This window comes from Cupressus sempervirens, chromosome 4 (genome assembly GCF_028749045.1).
Source record: "Cupressus sempervirens isolate cs-2001-9-10 chromosome 4, ASM2874904v1, whole genome shotgun sequence".
Lineage (NCBI taxonomy): Eukaryota > Viridiplantae > Streptophyta > Pinopsida > Cupressales > Cupressaceae > Cupressus > Cupressus sempervirens.
In genome coordinates this window covers 800,257,387-800,265,182 of record NC_143121.1, presented here as the reverse complement: position 1 = coordinate 800,265,182, position 7,796 = coordinate 800,257,387, and positions in this window count along the sequence as shown.

Sequence of the window (7,796 nt, the reverse complement as noted above, 5' to 3'; positions counted from 1 at the left end):
TTCTATTTTTTGATTGAATTAAAGATAACATAAATACCCATTTCCTAGATATATTTCATTTTTTCTAGCTTAGTATTTTTCCAGAAGCATTGAACAAAGACACCCTATGTTTAGTGAAACTAAAAAATAAACTCACAACTATATATATATATATATATATATATATATATATATATATATATATATATATATATATATATATATATATATATATATATAAACATTCTTTGAGTGCTATAATGCTCTATATGGATTCATCACATGAATTCATTTAATTCCCCAAAAAGATAGTACCAAAGTGATTTTTTAAAGCATTTTGATGGGTGCAAAGGAGACTCAATTACAAGTGTGATTGAGGAGTAGAGAGATTATACCAAAGAGAGTTTATTTTAAGAGCCCTTTATCCAATCGTTTTTAATTTACTCCTTCAAATGAGACTTCTAAAGGCTCAAATCATCATTTTTCTTTAAAATGAGGAATTTCATAAAGAAATAGAATGTTCAAAAAATGGGACACACTAATGTGGGAGCACCCTGACATATAGCTTTTTTGACTAAAATTAGAGGTACATACAATCTTATCAAGTAGCAATAACATTATTTTTTGACCATGGGCATGACAACTCTTCAATTAGTGGTCTTCATCTCTTGTATGGAACACACATTATTGTGATCCTGAATAGTGATTGACATCATTTTGTATGATAGAAATATAATGTTGGTCCTCAATTGAATGCATTCATATTAGTTTGAGTTTAATTGATATTATTCATAGATGTACCCATAAACCTTGACATTGAAGTATTAGGGGATTAAATCCCATCAACTTTTTTTTTTAAAGTTTGGATTACATCCTCAAGAAATTTTTGACTATTGCTATCTATCTTGCTATTTAAAGACATTCATTTTGACATTAATTCACATCCAAGTACACTTTTAGTGACACTTGACTTCAAAGAACATAAATACAAGGAGGATTTAGATGAAAAATTCAATTAGTGCACTAAAAGAAAATCACACCTTGAAATTACCATCTAGAACATTTATACACTTGCTTCTTATTTACTAATATTTAGAAAAGTTATAAAATTAATCTTTTAGAGGCTAATCTAGAACTTTCTCCTTGTAATCTAAGTTATTATAAAAACAAATGAAGTCATTGAAGACCAACGAGAAGTAGAGAATCCAACAAGATTGAAACTAAAATTTTATACTCAACATTTATGGGCTATATGACAATCCATATGTATGAAAATAACAAAAAATCTACAAAGTTGACTTAAAAAGGAATAAAATTTTATATGCAATTATCCAAAGCTTTTATTTTCTACACTAAAATGACTAAGTCACTCACATTTATTCTAAAACTAAACAACCTAATACATTATATATACTTTTCGAACTTACTATCTAATTATTATTTCCCACCTATGGTAAGAATACCAATGCAATTATTGTATCCCAACTCTTCCATTAGTTCAAATAATCATTACATATTATTAATAAATTAAGCATCAATTCTATAGTTAATAGTTACTTTTTAATTTAATAATTTGGAAATTAGAGCAAGTAGATTTCGCCAACATTATTTCTCGATTCGATTGGGTAATATTTTTTTTTATCAACGTTATAGATCACACTCTCCTTAATGCTAATCCTAATTATGGATCATTGTAATGCCCTGTTAGGATAAAACCATGAACAAAAATAAAAACTACATGCAAATATAACCAATAACATAAAATAATAGATCACACATAAATGAACACAAGGCACCAAGATTTAACGTGGTTCACCCAATCCCTGGGCTACGTCCACCAAATAACAAGTTTGATCTTATTACAATCTAGTGATTACAACCTGATTACAATCCATAATCCCTTACAACTCAATACCACCGCAAGAACCAATTTCACATCACACTATGAAACAATCCCTAACCCTAAGCCCTTTTATACAAGTATTAAATCGCTTTAGGGTTATAACATGTCAGCCATAAATTAGCCATAACTTTAGTGGAAAATCTACAAATGGAAAATCTATGAATAGTACCAAATTATTTTGAACCCTACAAAATTATGGAGTATGTACAATACTTTCCTGATCAGTCACCACAATCTAACAATCTCCCACTTGGGGACTGATCAGGCTCCATGCTAAACAACAATCTCCCACTTGGAGACTGATCCTGTAGCAATACCACTACCACATGGGGCTCCCACTAGATCAAACCACACTGGACTCTACTATTCTTTTATTCATGTTCAGTCTAGAAGACCAACTGAAGCTAAAGAGGAGTTCAACTTCTCCCTTGTTATAACCTTTGTCAACATATTTGCTGGATTGTCATTTGTATGTATCTTCTCCATCTTTAATTTTCCATCCTCCAAAACTGACCGAATGAAATGGTACCGTAACTGTATGTGTTTGGTCTTAGAATGCAGAGCTGAATTCTTTGCAAGATGAATGGCACTCTGGCTATCTGTGAAAAAATAATTATCCGTCTGAGGATGTCCCAATTCTTCCAAGAAGAACTGAAGCCATATCATCTCCTTGGTTGCCTCTGTAGCAGGAACATACTCTGCCTCTGTAGTGGATAGAGCATTAATCTTCTGTAACCTAGAAACCTAGCTCACGGCTGCCCCACCAATAGTAAAGACATAACCTATAGTACTCCACCTGGTATCAATATCCCCTACTAAATTTGAGTTAACATAGCCCTGTAAATTAGTAGTAGAGCCCCCAAAGTGTAAACACTTATTGGATGTCCCTCTCAAATATTTGAGAATCCACTGGACAACATTCCAATGATCAAATCCTGGATGACTCATATACCTACTAACGACTCCCACTGCATGTACAATATCTGGCCTAGTGCATACCATAGCATACATCAAGCTTCCTATAGTTGAAGCATAGGGTACCTTGGACATCTCATCCTCCTCTTCCTATGTCTTAGGACACATCTCCTTAGTCAATTTCAAATGACCAGGTAAAGGTGTGCTGACAACTTTAGCATTCTCCATAGAGAAACGTTGCAACACCTTCTCAACATAATCAACCTAAGATAGCATCAATGTTCTATTCTTCTTATCTCTACAAATCTTCATACCAAGGATTTTTTTTGCTACCCCCATATCCTTTATAGAAAATGCATGTGCTAACTGGCATTTTAGCCCCTTAATATGATCCATGTTAGACCCAACTACAAGCATATCATCAACATATAAACATAAAATAATGTAGCTATCATCATCCAACCTCTTAAAATAAACACAATAATTTGAATGACACCTGTTATAGCCATGCTCATGCATAAACCTGTCAAATTTTAGATACCATTGCCGAGGTGCTTGCTTCAAGCCATATAAACTTTTCTTCAATTTGCACACTAAGTTCTCCTTACCTTTGACCTCAAATCCTCATGGCTGAGCCATATATATTTCTTCATCCAAATCACCATTAAGGAAGGCTATTTTAACATCCAACTGCTCTAAATGCAAATCTTCAGTAGCCACAAGACTTAAAACAGTATGAATAGAAGTCATTTTAACAACAGGAGAAAATATCTCATCAAAATCAATTCCCTTTTTCTGTGCAAATTCTTTTACAACTAACATGGCCTTAAATCTTTTCTTACCTCCTTCCTCTTCTTTCAACCTATAAACCCACTTATTTTGTAAAGCCTTTTTACCTGCAGGAAACTTGCACAAATCCCATTTCTTATTCTTTAGCAAAGAGTCCATTTCATCTTTCATTGCAGACTCCCACTAAATCTTAGTGTCCACCTGCATAGCTTCATCATAACTTTCAGGTTCACCAGCATTAGTAAGTAAAATAGAATACAAAGAGGGAGAAATTTTTTGTGGATGTCTAATATGCCTCGTTGACCACCTAACATTCACTGGTGTGTGTGGTATTTGTTGTTGCAGTTGTTGCACATCATGAGGAATGGCTGGAACATCAGCTTTTAGAATATCATCCAGCACTACATAATCATCTTCTTTCTTCTCATGGTGCTGCAAATTATCTTTGTACAACACTTTCTCATTGAATATGACATCCTGAATTCTTACAATTTTATGATTTTCAAAATCCCAAAGCCTATAACCAAATTCATTAATGCCATATCCAAAAAAGACACATTTCTTTGATTTAGCTTCTAGCTTGGTTCTATTTTTAGAGTCTATATGAGCAAAAACTTCCCAACCGAAGGTCTTGAGAAAAGAATAACTCACCTTCTTACCAGTCCATGCCTCCTCTGGAATACCACATCCCAAAGGAGTAGAGGGACCTCTATTAATCAAATATATAGTAGTATTGATAGCCTCTACCCACATGTGTAAGGGCAACCCAACATGTAACCTCATGCTCCTTGTGCGCTCCATTATAGTCCTGTTCATGCGTTCAACCACTCCATTTTCCTATGGAGTCCTTGGAACAATTTTCTGTCTATGAATACCATTAGTGGAGCAATAATCTTCAAATTCATGACTGAAATACTCACCACCATTATCAGATTTGAGACATTTTAATTTCTTACCAGTCTCATTTTTAACCAAGCATTTCTATTTTTTAAAAGTTTGAAATACATCAAATTTCTGTCTAAGGAAATAAACCCATACTTTTCTAGTTGCATCATCAATAAATGTAACATAATAATGAGAGCCACCAAGGGAAGATACCTGAGTTGGTCCCCATACATCTGTATGCACAAGCTCTAATTTCTCTTTTTTGTTTTCCTTCCTAGTCTTTACAAAACTCACTCTCTTTTGTTTTCCATACACACAACTTTCACAAAAATCCATATTAACACATTTCAGACCTGGTAAAACTTTCTTTGAATGAACTATTTTCATACCTTTCTCACTCATGTGCCCAAGTCTGTTATGCCATAGCATTATATCAGAATCTACAACAACTATTTTTTCTCCCTGCTCAACTGCAGCAATTGTTCCTAAACATTCATTTTTCTCTGAAACAATCAAAGTAGAAGGAACAATATGACCTATACAAAGATATAAGGTGCCTACTTTCACACCTTTTGCTACTACAAGGGAACCTTTTGAAACATTTCAATTTTTATCATTAAAAGTAACTACACAACCCTCATCACCGAGTTGCCCGGCTTAAATTAAATTCCTACTTAGCCTTGGAACACGTCTTACCTCATGTAGTAGCCAATGATTCCCATTCTGCAACTTAATCTTAATTTTTCCCTTTCCAACAATCTGACAAGGTTCATTATCCCCCAAATAAATAAGCCCAAAATCTCCTTGGACATAATCAATGAAATAACCTCTATGAGGTGTAGCATGAAATGAAGCACTAGAATCTAAAACCCGTGAATCATCAACACTTTCTAAAGACAAAAGAAAAGCATCCTCTTCGGATTTCTTACTTACCACATTTTCCTCCTTATCTCTCCATCTAATTTATCTACTTCATTTTTCTTTCGATTCCAGCAATCTTTCTTTTTATGACCTGGTTTCCCATAATACCAGCAATCGTTCGGTTCTCTCGATTGAGACCTTTTCCCCTTTGACTTTCCTCTTGATTTCCCACGATTTCTAGAGTTACTTCCTTTCTTAGTCATTCTGCCCTTGCTTTGTGCATTCAAAGCACTTCCTAATGTAGATCCACCTGAAGATTTCCTACGAGTTTTCTCACTCAAAACAACACCGATCACATCTTCACATTTTAGGGTACTAGATCCAGGAACAAAATTACTGACATCCATTACCAAGCCATTCCAGCTTTCAGGAAAAGAACACAAAATCAAGAGAGCCCTAATTTCTTCGTCAAAATTGATACCCATAGAAGATAATTGACTAGTAATAGTATTAAACTCATTTAAATGATCTTCAATAGATCCACCTTCTACCATTTTCATATTAAATAAATGCTTCATTAGAAATACCTTATTTGAAGCGGAGGGCTTTTCATACAGTGTCGCTAGGGTTTTCATCAACTCTTCTGTCATCTTTGCTTTTGTAATATTAAATGCCACTGATGGTGCTAGGCATAACTGAATGCTTCCAAGTTCCTTTCTGTCCAAAAGATCCCATTCAACATCTGACATAGATCCTTGATTCTTGGCTTTGCCTTCCAACGGCTTCAATAAATCCTTCTGATAAAGAAAATCTTCTATTTGCATCTTCCATAACTGGAAGTTCTGCCCGTTAAACCTGTCAACCCTTAGCTTACCCTCATCTTCCATCACTCCCACTCAATCATGAGACGCCCACTTAACTGTGAGACTTTTCTACAAAGGATAACTACAAGACAACCTCGCTCTTATAACTCAATACCGCCGCAAGAACCAATTTCGCATCACACTATGAAACAATCCCTAAACCTAAGCCCTTTTATACAAGTATTAAACCACTTTAGGGTTATAACATGTCAGCCATAAATTAGCCATAACTTTAGTGGAAAATCTACAAATGGTGAATCTACAGTAGATATGGCTAATTTATGGAGAATGTACAGTACTTTCCTGATCAGTCATCACAATCTAACATGACCACGCATAGTTTTCTTTTCTGTTATATTTACAAAACTCTTTTATGCCTATTTCATGCATGTGTTAGTTTCAAGGATATTAGATTTATAATTATGATATTATTTCATGACTTGGATTACATGTATATCAATAAAGAATTGCTTAGTTGATTATATTTCACATGTTGATTGATGATTATGATTACTACTACATTAATGATGCTTTAATGGTTCATAGTTAGTAAATGTGGTTACTCTTATGATGATATCAAATGTGAGTATTTTATATTCAAAATAATGATTATTCCATGTTTGAATATGTGATGATTTATACTCAATACTTATTATAGTACTCACCCCATACTTGCATGTGTATGGTGTGAGTGTTTTTTTTACTTTTCTTTCTGACATGTTTGATGTGGTTAAGGGAGGGAGTCATAGGTACTTGTTACTCAGGATCTACACAATGTACCATTCCCTACCATTTTTTGTTTAGCTTAGATATATATGCACATGTACATGCTCATTTTTTATACAGATTTGTAGGTACTAGGCATCGACTTTCCTAAATTGCTAGGATGAGCGTACCCTATCACAATAACTCAATGGTAAGAATGGGGAGATAATGTTCAAGTCCAATCCCAACCATAGATTAATTACTTGTCCTGAGAAGGAGGACATGTATTTGATTTTCCACCTTTTTTAAACCCATGAGTTTATCTTTGTTTGTGTTGTTTGATTTTGAGTTTCGGTCTATTTTGGTGATGTTGATTTTATGTGGATTTGACAATGTGATTTATTTGGTAAATGATTTTAATTATAATATTTGGTTTAATCATATAATATTGAGAATTATTAAATATTATTTTATTAAAAAGAAAATATTAGAATATGAGTATATTTAATTAATTAAAAAACTAATTAAATATGTGCTTTAATTTAAAAGACTTAATTTAGAAGTCTAAATTTAGAAAATTGATTAAAAAGAAATTATAATATGATGATAATTTTTTTTTGGGCAATAATAGGCAGAGCTACTATATATAAAAAAAAAAAAAAAACTTAGTTCAAATTCTCCTCGGGGAAAGAACTAAGGAAGAAGATCCTGGATCTTAGCCCCAAATTACAAAATAGAAGAGGGAAATTCAAACAAAATCCTCATTTACAAATATCGAAGCTAAAGACTAACAGAGTAACTTTCTACAAAAGTCCCACTTTACATGAATAGCAAAAAATGCCATATTTACATGAATAGAAAATCTCAAAACCCTTTTCATTTTACTTTGATGCAAC